Raw genomic sequence first — 18,865 nt, forward strand, 5'->3', positions numbered from 1 at the left:
AACCGACATCAATGTGTAAAGGATACCACCACATGGGCTCAGGAACACTTCAGAAAACCAATGTCAGTAAATGCAGTTTGGCGCTACATCCGTAAGTGCAACTTGAAACTCTACTATGCAAAGCAAAAGCCATTTATCAACAACACGCAGAAACGCCGCCGGCTTCTCTGGGCCCGAGCTCATCTAAGATGGACTGATGCAAAGTGCAAAAGTGTTCTGTGGTCCGACGAGTCCCATTTCAACTTGTTTTTGGAAATTGTGGACGTCGTGTCCTCCGGGCCAAAGAGGAAAAGAACCATCCGGCCTGTTAATTGACGCAAAGTTCAAAAGCCTGCATCTGTGATGGTATGGGGCTGTGTTCGTGCCAATGGCATGGGTAGCTTACACATCTGTGAAGGCACCATTAATGCTGAAAGGTACATACAGGTTTTGGAGAAACATATGCTGCCATCCAAGCAACGTCTTTTTCATGGACGACCCTGCTTATTTCAGCAAGATAATGTGTATTCAATTAAATATAGGTTGAACATGATTTGCAAATCACTGTATTCTGTTTTTATTTGTTTAACACAACGTCCCAACTTCATTGGAATTGGGGTTGTACAATCACAACAAGAGAACTGGGAAATAACCTCATAGGCAACATTGTTTTGGGGGTCTTTTGTTCAAATGTTATATATTAATAGCACATGCTTTTTGACGTTGACGAAAAAAGTAAACCTCATGAAAGTCTGATAAATTAGAAAGTTCTGTTTCATTTTCATTGTACATGCATTGCCTTTGATACAAACGTTGCCCGTCAATGTGGATGCCACATAGGCACGTCGCTCAGCTGGCCTGCTACAGGCTTTCGATATTCGATTCATATATGTGGTTATAACGTTACATCAAACATAACTTGAGTGCTTAGGCTAAAGAAATCTTCGTTAGGCTTAAGATAATGTTAATGTTTACAGCGTTAAGCACTTAGCTCAAAGCCGTTGTCGCTAAAATTAGCAGCTAACTCGCCATATAGCAGCAAATAGCTTACCAAAATGACGGTCCCTTTTCGTCAGAAACTGAATCAGCCACAACCTCCTGCCTCATAAGATGCTCGTGTAAGGGGTGTCCCGTTCCGATCTTTGAGATTGGAAATCAAAAACAAAGACCGGATCGGACGGGCTCTTAAAATCTCTGATTTTACCACTCTTGACACACGCACTCCATTCAATGCTCCGGACGTATGCGAGGAGTGTACTATGTCACCCAACTTATGACTTCATGTAACAATACCTTAGCAATTAGCATGGCGTCCCCATCTTTCTCCTGTTAATTACTCCTCTTCTTCACTTTGCGGTAACGATACTTGTCAGAAGTGTAGCTTATTTGCTGCCATGGAGGCGATGATTTGTGATTAAGCTACATTGACATTGGACGTGAAGTGAACGTTTGCCACCGTGGCTCGGCATCGTATTTAGCTGCGTTAACTGTAGGTCGCTGGGGAAGCGCAAAATAACTTGCATCAAGCATTTCAGTACTTGGACAGCGGAAAGCAGTGAAGTTGGGTGACTGTTCAATGTGGATGAGCAATCTGTTTTTATTTATTTATTTTACAATATAGTGTACACAACCTCACACTGGCTGCGTTTTTTGCTTGCGTCATAACTTCCCGTTTTGCCCATTTTATTTTGGTGACAATAGTCTTTTCGCTCTGAAACCAGGAATGCACTTTTGGGCCATATTTGGCCGAAACATTTCAATGGCTGAAATTTTGGTGTATTCTCCCCTGTCACAAAGTGAGACTTATCTGGCTGTAGGTGTGGTGGTGATGTTCCCATCAAGCATCCATCCATTGTCTGTACTGCCTTATCCTCACAAGGGTCGCGGGCGTGCTGGAGCTATCTTCAGGCGAGAGGCGGGGTACACCCTGAACTGGTCGCCAGCCATTTGCAGGGCACATATAAACAAACAACCATTCGCGCACACTTTCACACTTAAGGGCAATTTATAGTCTTCAATCAACCTACCATGCATGTTTTTGGGATGTTGGAGGAAACCGTAGTGCCCGGAGAAAACCCACGCAGGCACGGGGAGAACATGCAAACTCCACACAGGCGGGGAACCCCGGTCCACAAAAGTGTGAGGCAGATGTGCTAACCAGTCACTGTGCCATCTCCCATCAAGTAGTACAGTTAAATTGTGTTTGTTATGGCACGGTTTTGTGTTTTCATTCATCAGAAGTTGTAAAGGGTAGAAATTTAAATGCATCATATCTGTACCATACCACTTATCGGCACCATTCCGATGGTTAATGGATCAGAGTGCTAGCGTAGATAGAGCTTGACACACTGCTGTCTGTTGATGGGATGACATGGAGTCATAAGTACTGTGTGACAAGAGAAATTGAATCACATGGAGAGTTTTTAGAAAGAGCCCCTTCCACATTTCCCATCTGAGCATACTTTTCCTGTCTTGCTGTCCTGTGTGTAAGGTACTGATACAGAATGGGGGGTTGAAGTTGACATGATTTACTCTATGTATTATAATACAATGTCGTTAATATCAGAAGCTTACCAGAAGTTGAATGCCTGTCTGCCTATGTCCATGTTAATAGCAGGAAGCTGTGACCAAATTTAACACCTGAGATTCTCTGCCCATGCCCCTTATTGTTGAGTAAGTAATTGCCACTGTTGCAGATGCACAAACAAATACAGTAAATGCAGACTCTACTGTTACTCCTCTGATTTACACCAATTTAGCGGAAAGGCAGCGTGAAAGGGGCTCAGGATTGTGTGTTGGCTTGAGGCACTGCACTGTATTGCTTTGCTCTTGGTCATTTCTTATTTTCACAGACAACAGTTTTCAGAGTTCACACAGAAACTATAACTGTCATTTTCACAAACTTGTACTTTGCAACCCATTTTTACCCCCCCCCCCCCCCACACACACACACACACACACACACACACCCACCATCTAACCTACACTATTGGGATTTATCATTCTAACTACTGTGGTGAACTCATCTAAACTGTACAGGAGGTGGAAGCATGTCTTCAACATGCTTTCGACGGGAAGAGCAATCACTCTAAACTGAGTTGTACTTGGGTGTTTAGAAAAGAATGTGGTTGCTCTATACCTTATTCTCAAATCCAGTCCTTGTTGAGCTATGATATGAATTGTGATTTTTGGATACTTCAGAGGCTGGAGGAAGATAAAACAACAGGCAGTGGTATTTCAGAGACAGAGACTAGAAGGCTAAGAGGTTGGGGGATGGGAGCACACAGAAGGAAGAGGATAGGGAGGGATCTGACACTCAGTACAGAGCCCTTTCGCTGAGAGTGGGAGCTTTATATAATGGCCAGGTAGTGCGCAGGCTTCCACCCCCACACCAACACAACCTTTAAACAGTCACATGTACACAAACACACATTCTACAAAAACTGCTTGACACAACATTATTACCCTTACCATCTTCCAGTCTCCTGGGACTTATAAGAACAGCATTATTGTGCAGCTTTTCTTGACCATGTGCAGCAGAGTTTTAGTACTGTGTGAAAACATTGTGGAGTCCAATAGGTAAACAATATTGGTAGCTTAAAATATAACTTACAGAATGATCTGATCCGTGTAAGGATCAGTTGTTTACATGACATTGTTTTTATTTAAAACGTCTGTATGTGTGTGTGTGTGTGTGTGTGTGTGTGTGTGTGTGGGTGAGGGGGTTAAAAATGGGTTGCAAAGTGCAAGTTTGTGAAAATGACAGTTATGATTTCTGTGTAAACTCTGAAAACTGTTGTCTGTGAAAATAAGACATCCACATATGTTTAGACGTGCATTAATACTCAAATCAACAACAACAAAGCACTCTGCTGTTTTAGTTTTGCTGCCCAAGATAATGAGTTACATATTGATTCTGCACACAGTGTGTACATTTAATGCACTGCTATTGTTATCAGTGGAGACCCAAAAAGGTCACATTCTAAACCCACATACCGTACATATGCCCAGGGTCCAAAAATAACACTTGCCAGGCACCAAATGCGACTAAATTTAGCATTTGGCATGTACATCTCAGGGAGTGATCTGCCTCATAGGGCTGCACGATATTGGGGGAAAAAAATACTTTGCACATTTTTTTTTTTTTTTTTTTTGCGATAAATATTGCGACGTGAAATGGATCAGTGTTGGGAAAGTTCATTTTCTACACACAATAGTTTAAAGTTCAGTTCATCATTCCAAAAATTAACTTGTTCAGTTCATAGTTCATAATTCCAAATTTTTAACAGTTTATCGATCCAAAAACGAACGAGTGTATAGCCACCCATTCAGTCCACACTAGTTGCCAGCTTCAGCTTTCACCCTTCAATCTCAAAAACATGAGGAAAAACTCGCTGCTTGAATGGGTTTTTTCAAAATGAGGAGTTAAAACAAAAACAGGACTTTTGTCCTTAATTTGCAAACAAAAACATGCAACATAGTATGACAGGAACGATGCCGAAAGTACATTGATAATTCTCGTAGCTCTGGCTGGCTGACTATATTAACAAAATTTGTTACACAGTTTGATCGTACAGTATTTAACTAAAGCATTCTGATACAAATAATAATTTTTCTAGTAATCAATTTTTACAATTATGTACTGTGCTGTATGGAGACGACGTTCGTTTAAGGCTTGCTTAAGGTATGTTCACGTACTTTGACTATGATACCCTTCGCAAGCAGGCAACAATATGTTATGTAGCCTAGCAAACTAGTCCTAGCACTAATGGTTGTAAGCGAACATGCAGGCGTTCTGTCGAATCATGCTCAAAAGTTTTGGTGTGTGTGAAGTAATTTAATTACAATAAAGTAAGTTAAGTTAGTAAGTTTGCGCCCATTATTTCTGTTGTAATGTTGGTTTGACCTGACTGATTACAATACATGATCTGACGAGAGCAGTGATTTCCAACCTTTATGGAGCCAAGGCACATCCATCCATTTTCTGATGGATGTGCTTCTCCTCACTTGGGTCGCGGGCGTGCTGGAGCCTATCCCAGCTGTCATCGGGCAGGAGGCGGGGTACACCCTGAACTGGTTGCCAGCCAATCACAGGGCACATAGGAACAAACAACCATTCGCACTCACAGTCATGCCTACGGGCAATTTAGAGTCTCCAATTCATGCATGTTTTTGGGATGTGGGAGGAAACCGGAGTGCCCGGAGAAAACCCACGCAGGCACGGGGAGAACATGCAAACTCCACACAGGCGGGGCCGGGGATTGAACCCGGGTCCTCAGAACTGTGAGGCTGATGCTCTAACCAGTCGCCAAGGCACATATTTTACGATTGAAAAATCTCACGGCACAGCAATAAACAAAAATGTCACAAAAAGTGGATACATTAATTATTGTATGTACTTCCTGCCATCTAATAGAAGACCATTCATTTGTTCTGTTTGTCACTATGCCTCACTGGCCTAAATAGAGTAACAAAGATACATGATTTATTGTAAATATAATTTTTTGAGCAATTAAGTGCACAAGTATATACAGTAAATGGAAAAGTCATTTAAATAGATGCATTGCTCCATCTTGTGATCGGATTGGTGATCGGTTATTGTATTTTTAAACACCCTGATTGGTTATCGGCCCCAAAAATCCTGATCGTGTAAAGCCTATATGTAATACATGCACGTAACTTCTATATTCATATATGTTTCAGTGACACGGCACAAGCTTTTACATAGTATGCAGTAGACTTTACACCGATTTTATCGGGCTGATCGGTATCCGCCGATATTTAGCAATTTATGCTGATGACGTCATTGATCGGCTCTGCAAGACATTAAGACATTTAGTCGGCGTCGCCGCGTGCACAGTATATTTGAATCCAAAAGCTAGTTTATTTTTGGCCTTGTCGCGTGTCTTTTGACAGTATTGGAAATATCTAACTGCCAATAAAGTTATTTAAAAAAACAACAATATGTCGGTGGTGTGGAACAGACAACACGCGCACGGATCAAACTACAAGACACATTTGCTCTTTCACTGTCAAACTACTGAAATAAAATCTTGTATTCCGATACCACCGCATCCCGTTTTTTACGATCATTGGGCTTTATCTTGTCAACTCAAATGCGACCTGATACACTCGTTACCGTGGCGACGACAACAAGAGTGGATTGTGCCGACTGTATTATAAGGACAAAATGGGGGAAAACGTGTGTTGTTGGCCACCGGTGCTCAGGACAGGAGAGGACGTTCGTTTGAGGTATGCTCCCGTACTTTTAATACGATACGGCTCGCAAGCAGGCAATAAAATGTGATGTAGCCTAGCAAGCAAGTGGTAGCACGAACGGTTGGACGTAAACATGCCGCCGTTCTGTCAAATCATGCTCTAAAGTTTCGGTGTGGGTGAAGTCATTTAATTAAAAATAAAGTAATTTAATTACAGGAAGTAACATATTTTACAATTGAAAAATCTCACGGCACACCAAAAAACAAAAATGTCACAAAAAGTGGATACAATAATTAATACTGTATTTACTTCCTGACATCTAATAGAAGACCATTCATTTGTTCTGTCTGTCACTATGCCTCACTGGCATACATAGAGGAACTAAGATACATTATTTATTGTAAATATATTTTTTGGAGCAATTAAGTACACAAGTATATACAGTAAATGAACAGGTCATTTAAATAGACACATTCCTCCATCTTGTGATCGGATCGGTAATTGTTTTTTTAATCTCGCTGATCGGTCCTTAAAATCCTGATCGTGTAAAGCCTCGTATGCAGTATTTCTATATATTGCGTGCCCCTCGCTCCAGTAGCTTTTTAACATGCCGCACAAAAAGTCTTTGCCGTCTGTTGGCTTGTCATATAGGCAAAAGTACTCACGTCAGGACTGAAAACTACTACTTTTTTTTCCTATTGCCCAGTGCATAATAACCATAATAATCATCGGTATATAGAAAGAAATCCTCACCTCTTGTCTGCGCCGCTTCGCTGGTGCACCGTGGCGGCTGCAAGATTTAGTTCTCTTGCCTGGTGGTTGAGGTCTCGATGGCCGTAGAAAAAGTAGTTGGCACCGCAGCTGGTTCAGCCTCTGCCTCTGTATCCAATGCTTTCTGCTAAGTTTTCTCAAAACACCCCAGTTCGAAGTGATCAGCACAGAGTTTGGAATGCTTGCTAGGCACACATAGCTGACCACGCTTCTTCCCTGTCGATTGACTTTGCCTATCCACTGGTCACGTATTCGTTTTTCACTTGGAAAGCCAAAAAAACGCTTGCCGCTGCCTGAACCATTTATACAACCAAGTGCCACACAATAAACAATCGTGACATCGCTAAATCATACGACAACAAATATACAAGGATGGGAACAATAGCACACAACGCTGAATGAACAGGCTGTTTGGCTCGTGTTACGTCACAGCGCCGGATAGAGCCGAAGACCGGAAGGCGCTGGATGTAAAAAGGAGAAGGTGCATTCTGAATCATATTTATCGATTTAACTCCTGTATGTCTGCTCTGTAATCACTTCGAAATGGCAGATGTGGTTTGTAAAGGGGTTCTAGAGTTAAAGAAATGTTGAACATCTTTGTCCTCTGACCTTTAAGAGTGGCGTCCCGTGAGAGCACGTAGTGCGAATGAGACGCTAGATCAGGAAGAAAAGAACAGACTGATATCGATGCAGGATGTAGGAAGATGGTGGTGTGGAACTGCCAGTGAATGTGCCTGAAAACCGCTATTGTGGACTGAACACATTAATACGACCGAGCGAAAAATTGGGTGATGAGTCTGTTGTTCACTGCCACATCGTGGGTCGTAGTGAATAGCGGTGCAGCATAAGTGGTGTTTAAATCTTTCATGTACTGTAGGTGTATTGGCTGTGGAATTCTAACACTCTGTTATAATGCTGTTTAGAGGGGAGATTTACCAGGTTCTTTTTGTGTGTCTCGCATGCACGTGGCACATTGGAGAAGTGGAGCGTGAGTTCTTTTTCACATTGTACTGTAACAGTTGAAGTCTTGTCTTGTTGTCTGCACTCTTTGCATATGTAGAGATAAGTGGCTTGACAAGATTTGATTGTATTTTTATTTCATTTATTCAGGAAGCCACTGCCGTTGTCTATTCATAGCACACCTGTTGTCTATTAAGGCTGTACATTCTTTCTTTGTGTTTGTACAGTCAGGAATAAAGCCCACTTAAAATTATTTTGTGCTTGATCCTTAGATCCGGCCACACGATAACAGTTTATTGTTCATTAACTTTAACAACTGACTACAGCTCCTCAATGAAGTAGTTTAATTCCATAATGACACAGGGAAATTCTGATTCTTTGGCTTGATTCTTTTCTAATTCATTGGTTGATTTTGGCACAAGGAAACGATTCAGGGAAGTTGTCTTTTTCTGTTAAAAAACAAAAAACAAATTAGAAAGTGGGACGTTACATTGTCATTTAAAAAATGAATTCCTGGGGACTAGTTCAGGTTCAGGCCAGATAGCTGGGGTAGGCTCCAGCATGCCCGTGACCCTAGTGAGGATTAGCGGTACGGAAAATGAATGGATGAATTGCTCTGTTGGCCAATTTGCTGCACATTTCTTTTGATCATTTGATTAATTTTACCTTTTTTTTTTTTTTTTTTTTTTTATTGCCTGGCTCACGTGATCACCAGCAAACACGTTCTCATTTTTTGTCATTCTAATAAAGAGCAAACGCATGGAACTGAAGCGTTCGATTAATTACAAGGGCAGAATTTGTAAGATAATATCTCTCTAATAGCATTGTATCAGTGGCATAACAAAACACCAACGATACTATCGTTTAACTTGAAAGTTTTCGGGGAAATACTGTATATTCCAAGAATATTTGCTATTGTGGCAGGCCTAAACACACAAAAATATTGTACAAACAGTATAAAAGATTAGAGTAACAACTGTAATTAAAAATCTCCAATAATCGGGACCGTGAAGCAAGAACCACGATGTAGCGGAGGATTACTGTATCTGTATTCCGTGAGGATAAATTGTAGGGACTTATTGTTCCAGGGCTGGGACTCATTGTTTCCATGACTTGTGCATCCTGGGGCTCACATAGTCTCAAGTGTAAAATGATCGATGCGTGCTAATAAGCTTAGCAGCGACGTTACACTTAAAAGTCAAATATAACCCTTCAAACAACACACCGAACACCTCAGAGATGGGGTGTCATCCCCGGGTACTTCGGAGGACGTTCAAGGAGAACTTGGGGTAATGTTCTTGTACTTTTAACAATTTGTTAGCTTAAGCTAATGCGCGCACTAATGTTTGCATGTGAACATGCTGGCGTTATGTCGATTTATGCTCGAGCAGAGTTCACTTACCAGCATATCACAGTCCGGGTCCCGAGTCCAGACCCAGAAACAAGCCCATAAGAACCCATACCATAGCCAAAAAAAGAAAGTTTATGATTCAATACATAACGGGGCGCTTTTATTTTCAGCGGCGCATCATTACAAGTTTTACAGTAGTATTCGATTTCAGCCACCCCCTTTAGCCAATCAAATCTGCATCTCAGGTCGTAATCACTGACTGCGCACAGATCAGAGAGAGACATGAGGAGAAACATAGCAGGGGAGAGCGAGAGAGACTGCGTGAAAGTTGAGTAGTAAGCTCAGAAAATGACCAATAAAGGAAGAGAACATCTGGAACAAATGGCGTTTAAAGTGCAACGGCCAGAGTCGTTTTTGTTTGTACTTCTCAAAGTTCTTGGTGGGAAGTTTCCACTGGGAGCACTTATTAAAAGCGCATCTATGTGAAACGCCATTATGAAGCAAAACATAAATGGTTTGAACAAACATAACCTCTAAAACGGTTCAGTTGTGTTAAGATTTGTTAAATTAAAGTATGTAAAATAGTTTGAGACTCTACCGCTGTGTCAAGATCCCAAACAGAAAAGGGGAAACAGTTGTTTTTTTTTTTTTTTTTGGTTAAGCACTTTATTTGAACACATATAACTTTATCTTTTCATTTACTGTTATTCTGAAATGCAGTCCTACTTTTATTTAGTGAATGAAATAACATTATACAGTTGTGCTCATATGTTTGATTACCCAGGCAGAATTTGTAAGATGTGTATAGTTCTTTAAAGAAAACATAAAGGATCAGGCAAAACACATTTAATTATATTTTTCATGGGGTTCAAATTAAACTGCAAGGCATTTCAGAAATGCACACAATCAAGCGTTTTGGGCACTGTAATAGTGTAGACAAAGGCACTGTATAAGTACAGCCCATTTACCATTTGTCTGTATAAATTCAGGCTTGTGGTGAAATAAACTTCCGATACCCCACTGAAGCCATCAATAATAGAAAATTAGGAATTTGGTAAAACTCTATTATTTCCTTAGCCATTTCCCAAAGATGGCTGGGACTAAGTTCTTGAAGAATAAGTTTGTCGTTATCCAATTAGATACACACTCCAATAAAGTCTCAGGTCTTTAATGGAGCACTGTGTCACTGTTTTGACCAAAAATGATGGAACTTCGGAGCATGTGGAACAGCTCCAGAAGAATTGTAAAAAAAAGTGTAGCTACAAACAGATACATAGAAAACCTTCCTTAAAATTTTAGTCTGTCTTATGAACCTCCTCTTGCCTTTCTCATTTGTTTATCTAAGCAGTACCTTCCCAGCCCCACCACCCCTTCAACCTTCAATCTTCCCCCTTCCTGTTGTTTCCACTAAAAATGTGGACAATTTGATTTGGTTTGGAGGCTCAGCTGCTCTCTAGCATGCTCTCCATCTCTCCTTTGCTCCATCCTCCAATCCATTATTTTCACAAGCAATTATCATCCTACACACCATTATGTCCACCAGCAATCGGCTCCTATTGGTAGGAAGCACCAATTAACGGTATGCTCAGCTACCAGGGCAACTTGGGAGAAACTACAGAGATTCAAAACCTCCCAATTTCCCAGATGGGCCATGACGCGCAAAACTGTACAACTCCCAACATTATGGGCTTCTAATCCATAATTATGATTTCAAAATAACAATGCACAGTTTCACACTGTGTGACCACGCCACATAATTCTCAATTTATTGTAGCGTGGCAGTTCACTACAATACTGTATATAGAGATAATGAAGGGTTCATTGTTTTGTTTTTTGTTTTTACTTGAAGTCTCTATTAGATATCCATAATGTCGGGAAGTGTATAGTTTCTTCCTCTTGGGTATTCTGGGAAATCAAGAGGGTTTACATCTGTGGATACCATACATTCTTTGTCACCAAGTCGGCATCCAGTTTTTTTTTTTTTTTTTTTTTAAATTATTTTTATCTCCAGAGCACAGGTCACATTTTGCTTATTTGTGTTGTGTTCAAATTTTGTCTATTTGTACTTGTGATATCAATACCAAATATGGGGCAGCATTGTATCTTTCTTTGATTTTGATGGAGTTATGACATTTTTGACAATTGAAAGATGACCACTTGTAAGCAACATAAGTATTTAGAGGATTTGTGTTGTGCAACTTTGACTGTCACTCTGCCACTATGAGGGAAAAATACTGCATAGTATTTCTGTTTTCTTTTTTTAAAGTTACATTTCCTGAAATTAAATTTCAGATGATTGTTCGAAATGCTATGCTGAAATTGGAAGTAGAATGTGATACTCTGAAACCACTCCCAGTTCTTGTGGTCTTCACCAGGTTTGCAATGCTGCAACATTTCTGGGGAGGTGCACATCTGGCTGACAATGCAGCCCTATGGGGGGCACAAGCCAGTGCAAACTGTAGGCCGGTCCAAAGCCCGCAGAGGGTTGCGTCAGAAAGGGCATCCAGCTTAAAACTTTGCCAAACAAGTATGAGTGTTTATCCAAAGAATTCCATACCGGATCGGTCGTGGCCCGGGTTAATAACGTCCGCCACCGGCGCCGTCAACCTGCAGGGCGCCGGTGGAAATTCAGCTACTGTGGGTCAAAGTTGAAGAAGAGGTGGAAAGCGGGTTCTTCGGCAGAAAGAGAAGAGGAAAGCACAGAGCCTAGAACTGAATATGGGGACTTTGAATGTTGGGACTATGACAGGAAAATCTCGGGAGTTGGTTGACATGATGATTAGGAGAAAGGTTGATATATTGTGTGTCCAGGAGACCAGGTGGAAAGGCAGTAAGGCTAGTAGTTTAGGGGCAGGGTTTAAATTATTTTACCAGGGTGTGGATGGGAATAGAAATGGAGTCGGGGTTATTTGAAAAGAAGAGTTGGCTATGAATGTCTTGGAGGTGAAAAGAGTATCAGATCGAGTGATGAGGCTGAAACTTGAAATTGAGGGTGTTATGTATTATGTGATTAGTGGATATGCCCCACGGGTAGGATGTGACCTAGAGGTGAAAGAGAAATTCAGGAAGGAGCTAGACGAAGTAGTTCTGAGCGTCCCAGACAGAGAGAGAGTCTTGATTGGTGCAGATTGTAATGGACATGTTGGTGAAGGAAATAGGGGTGATGAAGACGTGATGGGTAAGTACGGCATCCAGGAAAGGAACTTGGAGGGACAGATAGTGGTAGACTTTGCAAAAAGGATGCAAATAGCTGTAGTGAACATTTTTTTCCAGAAGAGGCAGGAACATCGAGTGACCTACAAGAGCGGAGGTAAAGGCACGCAGGTGGACTACATCTTGTGCAGACGATGTAATCTGAAAGAGGTTACCGACTGTAAGGTAGTGGTAGGGGAGAGTGTGGCTAGACAGCATAGGATGGTGGTGTGTAAGATGACTCTGGTGGTGGGGAGGAAGATTAGGAAGACAAAGGCAGAGCAGAGAACCATGTGGTGGAAGCTGAGACAGGACGGGTGTTGTGCAGCTTTTCGGGAAGAGGTGAGACAGGCTCTCGGTGGACAGGAGGAGCTTCCAGAAGACTGGACCACTGCAGCCAAGGTGATCAGTGAGGCAGGCAGGAGAGTACTTGGTGTATCTTCTGGCAGGAAAGGAGCGAAGGAGACTTGGTGGTGCAACCTCACAGTACAGGAAATCAAATCAAATCATAAGGAAAAAGGTTAGCTAAGAAGTGGGACACTGAAAGGACCGAGGAGAGGCGAAAGGAATTCACTGAGATGCCACATAGGGCAAAGGTAGAGGTGGCAAAGGCCAAACAAGAGGCATATGATGACATGTTTGCTAAGTTGGATACTAAAGAAGGAGAAAAGGATCTAAACAGGTTGGCCAGACAGAGAGATAGAGGTGGGAAGGATGTGCAGCAGGTTAGGGTGATTAAGGATAGAGATGGAAATATGTTGACTGGTGCCAGTAGTGTGCTAGATAGATGGAAAGAATACTTCAAGGAGTTGATGAATGAGGATAATGAGAGAGAAGGGAGAGTAGAAGAGGCAAGTGTGGTGGACCAGGAAGTGGCAATGATTAGTAAGGGGGAAGTTAGAAAGGCATTAAAGAGGATGTAAAATGGAAAGTAAGTTGGTCCCGATGACATTCCTGTGGAGGTATGGAAGCATCTAGGAGAGGTGGCTGTGGAGTTTTTGACCAGCTTGTTCAATAGAATTCTAGCACGTGAGAAGATGCCTGAGGAATGGAGGAAAAGTGTGCTGGTGCCCATTTTTAAGAACAAGGGTGATGTGCAGAGTTGTGGGAACTATAGAGGAATAAAGTTGATGAGCCACACAATGAAGTGAAAGAGTAGTGGAGGCTAGACTCAGGACAATTGTGAGTATTTGCGACCAACAGTATGGGTTCATGCCTAGAAAGAGTACCACAGATGCATTATTTGCCTTGAGGATGTTGATGGAAAAGTAAAGAGAAGGTCAGAAGGAGCTACATTGTGTCTTTGTAGATAGAGAAAGCCTATGACAGAGTACCCAGAGAGGAACTGTGCTACTGCATGCGGATGTGTGGAGTGGCAGAGCAGTATGTTAGAATAATACAGGACATGTACGAGGGCAGCAGAACAGTGGCGAGGTGTGTTGTAGGTGTGACAGACGAATTTAAGGTGGAGGTGGGATTGCATCAGGGATCAGCCCTACACCCTTTCCTGTTTGCAGTGGTGATGGATCGCCTGACCGATGAGGTTAGACTGGAATCCCCATGGACCATGATGTTTGCAGATGACATTGTGATCTTCAGTGAAAGCAGGGAGCAGGTGGAGGAACAGTTAAAAAGGTGGAGGCATGCACTGGAAAGGAGAGGAATGAAGATTAGCTGAAGTAAGACAGAATATATGTGCATGAATGAGAGGGGTGAGGGTGGAGGACTTTAAAAACTTGGGGTCAACTGTCCAAAGCAATGGTCAGTGTGGTCAGGAAGTGAAGAAACTGGTCCAAGCAGGTTGGAACGGGTGGAGGAAGGTGTCAGGTGTGTTATGTGACAGAAGAGTCTCTGCTAGGGTGAAGGGCAAAGACAGACTTCGATGGTTTGGACACATCCAGAGGAGAAATAGTGAGTATATTGGTAGAAGGATGATGAGGATGGAGCTGCCAGGCAAGAGAGCTAGATGAAGACCAAAGAGAAGGTTGATGGATGTCGTGAGGGAAGACATGAGGGCAGTTGGCATTCGAGAGGAGGATGCAGGAGATGGGCTTACATGGAAAAGGATGACGCGCTGTGGCGACCCATAAAGGGACTAGCTGATAGGAAAAGAAGAAGAAGCACATCTGGCTGACAGTCGGCTTTGGTATAAATTACCAGGTTACTTGTACCAACACTTTTAGAAGTTTTTGTTTGTTTATATTTTTAACTGCATGTGCAAAAATGTAGGTAAGTTAGTCAACTTTGATTGGTTTGGTTTCAAACGGCTGAAGTTGAATTGCAGACAAAAGATGACATTAAATTTGGCACCCAAACTAACTCACAGCTGGAGATGAAACGAAACAAAAAATCATGTCATATACATCATCATTATATCACTATTATAGTGACAGACATTGTTGTGGTTAGAGTATTACCACAATATTGCTAAACGAAATACAACCCAATAAAAATGTCAAATACATGCACCTATTATGTAGTAACACCAAAACTATAAAATCAGTAAAAGTATGCACTTTTTACACAATAAAATTTGAAACTTGTAAGTGAAATACAACCCCACTTCTGCCTTAGTCTAATTTATAGGTTAAAAAGATAATAATTCCCCCATTATAGCACCGTAGCGTATGCGTTTGTCTCCTTAAAGTTATTCTTAAGTGTCTTAGTCGCATCCTCTTCTTCTTCTTCTGTGGTTTGCGTCTTCATCTCTCTTTGTTTGTTTGCTGGTGTAGCATGCACCAGATGGAAGAAGCTGAAAGACAACAATTTCTCTGCTAAATATGGTGGTAACGATATGAAACGGTAATACTAACCTTTTTAAATGTCAGTTTATCAGGAGAGCGCATCATCCTTACTCATGGTAAACATACCCGTTTGTCTGCTTTAACCACAAACTCAATAATATGTATTCTTCCAGTAGTTGAAAAATGCTGTAGAAATGGCTGAAACCGGAAAACCTTCTTCTACCGTGAGAAGACAGACTAAGAAAGCAGAGCCGAAAGTAAAGCTCTGACAAAATCAAAGCACAAGGGAGGTATGGTGGCCTATAGCCTATTCTTCTTTCACTCTTCTAACCCCCCCCCCCCCACACACACACACACAAACAACAATTTTTCTTTTGTATTTGTTTGTATTTTTGTATGTCCTATTTTTTGTCAGTCTGGCAGCGGAATGTTACACATCTGCAGTGTGATGGATGGTGAAAAGTGCGTGTGTTTGTGTGTCTGTTTTCTGTGAATTTTGTCTTTTACGTGCATGTTTGCTTTGGAATGAGAGTGGGTAGTTTGCTTTGTATGTGTTTGTGGTGGGATATGGAAAAGTGTGTTTGAAATGGTGGCCAGCCAGTGTCACCATTTGGCCAAACCACCCTCCCCACCTCAACTTCCCCATTCCACCACATGCATATTTCATGGAACTGGTCATTTATGTCGCCAGCAGGGCAGTTACTTGGCAGTGCATGTGTTTGTGGAAAGGGGATATGAAACAGACTAATATTAGGTTCGCGAATCGTTCTAGTAAAACTCTACAGATGGACAGCTGCTACTTGCCTACTGCTGCTGTGATTGAAGCTCCTTGTCTTGCTGTCAGAGCCATCTGTGTTTGAATGTGTTTTTATAACTGCTGTGTTATTCACATCCAGACCCACAGAATTACATTTACATAATGTGTGTGCTTCCAGTAAGGTGCATGCTCTGTGTACAGTATCTGTTGATACAAAGGACAGAGCTATGGCATTACTGGTAGCTTTGTCTAGATTTAATACGTGCAGGTGTCCATACATGGTGATTGGACTGTGAGAAATTGCTTATCTTATACCCCTATCTCACTGGCCCGGAGACTAGTTGGCGACCTGATGGCGGCTAGAGTCTTGGCTGGTTGCGGAGACGTCTCTGTGACGTTTCCTGGAGCCTAGCCAGGTCACCACGGAGTCGTGATGAAATCGAACGTTTGATTTTATTGGAGACTTTTGGAAGACTCGTCTGTATGCTCACTGTAGAGAAAGGGCTTAACGTAGCTTAATGTCACAAAACTGGAATCAATCGTCACGAAAATGTATGTGGACATCTCTAATTATGCCCACTTCAACCTCTGAAAATATCAAAACGATCGCTCCAATTTTGGGGATGTTATGGACGTTAAGCATTTGCCTCTCCGTATGCTAACTATATAGAAAAAGCTTAACATCGCTGAATGTAAAGAAATTGCGATCGTTACCAAAATGTATGTGGATGTCACTACTTATGCCCACTACAAGCTCTGAAAATGTCTGAATGATTGCCCCAATATTTAGGATTTTATGGATAGTAAACCGTTTTCCTTATAGAGGTCTGTCCCGGCGAGAAACTTCAGGACACGTCGCACCTGCATTAGAGAGTTTGACATCTAAGAAAAGAATACGTAGGTCACTAATAAATTATTAGTAACGTGAGTATTCCTTTTTTTAAAAATTTTTAACATTTTTTTGTTGTCGAACTCTTTCATGGGCAAAGGGGAGCAAGATTCAGCGGCGGCATGGTGTTGTTCTCCCGGTGCCTGCGTGGGTTTCCTCCCACATCCCAAAAATGCATGGTAGGTTAATTGAAAACTAGGCCTGTCACGGTAATTACTATATCGACTTATTGTTCAATAAATAAAATGGACAATGATAGTTTTTCACTATTCTCGGTAATTACTATGTCGACTTATTGTTCAATAAATAAAATAGACAATGATAGTTTTTCAGTACTCGATAAATGATCTTTGTTGTGGTGAGCCGGCATGTAAATCACACAGTGAGCCGACAGAGATGGACGGCTATGTTATTAGCCGATTGTGGACACACGGAAGGCCGGTGTGGAACTCTTGCCCATGTTGACTCGTCCAATACTCCACAGCCTTGCTCCATGTGCAACGCATCAATTCGCACAACAGAGACACTTTAGGGAAAGTTAAGTGTTTGTTGTGTTCGCTACTCTGGCCACGAGATAACGAGCTAGCCTGCAAGCTAATGAGCTAGCGAGTTAAAGAACTAAACGGCTCGGTCCACCACGGTGAAGTCACTTTAAATGTCTTTGCCTCTCTGAGTTGTTGTGTGTGTTAGTCCCCAATTAACACAAACACGGGCTTGATAACTGTTTATTAAGCATAACCTCAGTGGTTCACATTATTATTCAGCCAGTACTTGAGTACAGCGAACATCAAGGTGTGTGTGTGTGTGTATATGTATATGTGTATATATATATATATATATATATATATATATATATATACATACATATATATATATATGTGTGTGTATATATATATATATATACATATATATATATATATATATATATATATGTATACACACATATATACACACATGTATATATATATATATATATATATATATATATATATATACACATACATATATATATATATATATATGTGTGTGTGTATATATATATATATATATACATATATATATATATATATATATATATATATATATATACACACACATATATATATATATATATATATGTGTGTGTGTATATATATATATATATACATATATATATATATATATATATACACACACACACACAAACACACCGGCTGAAATAAGCATTTAACACGTCACCATTTTTCACACTACATATATTTCTAAAGGTGCTGTTGACATGAACATTTCACCAGATGTTGGGAACAACCCAAGTAACCCACACCCAACCCAAGAAAGTCGAACAAATAAGCTCAGAAATTAAGTTATTTATTTAAAACTTTGTACAAAAGCCTTTGTTTGCAATGACAAGTTCAAGACGCCTCCTACATGGAGAAGCTAGTCGCGTGCATAGCTCTGGTGTGATTTTGGCCCATTCCTCCACACAAGCAGTCTTCAAATCTTGAAGGTCCGGTGGGCTTCTTTTATGGACCTTGAGTTTCAGTTTTCCATAGATTTTCGATTGGATTCAAGTCAGGTAATTGGCTGGGCCATTCTAGCAGCCTTATTTTTTTTCTTTGAAACCAATTGAAAGTTTCTTTGGCCGTATGTATTGGATCCTTATCCTGCTGAAATGTTCACCCTCATTTAATTTTCATCATTCTCGTAGATTTTTGTCAAGAATGTTGGTACATTTGTCCATTCATCCTTGCTTCAATAATGTGAATTTTACCAGAACCATTTGCTGAAAAGCAGCCCCACATCATCATGTTCCCACCTCCGCACTTAACTGTTGGTATCGTGTTTTTAGGGTGATGTGCAGTGCCATTACTCCTCCAAACGTGGTGTGCATTATGGCATCCAAAAAGTATTCTCCCAGTATTTAACTGGCTTATCCAAATGTTGTTCAGCAAACTTTAAACGAGCTTTGACATGCTTTTTTTTTCAGCAAAGGGGTCTTGCATGGTGAGCATGCATACAGGCCA

General features: G+C 41.1%; 1 protein-coding gene across 1 annotated transcript in view; it reads left to right on the forward strand.

The window, feature by feature from the left end:
• The window catches only part of LOC133471078 (E3 SUMO-protein ligase PIAS1-like), a 120,329-nt gene that overhangs the window by 38,094 nt on the left and 63,370 nt on the right, over positions 1-18,865 (forward strand). The window lies entirely within an intron of this gene.

Source organism: Phyllopteryx taeniolatus, chromosome 2, assembly GCF_024500385.1.
Source record: "Phyllopteryx taeniolatus isolate TA_2022b chromosome 2, UOR_Ptae_1.2, whole genome shotgun sequence".
Classification (NCBI taxonomy): Eukaryota; Metazoa; Chordata; class Actinopteri; order Syngnathiformes; family Syngnathidae; genus Phyllopteryx; species Phyllopteryx taeniolatus.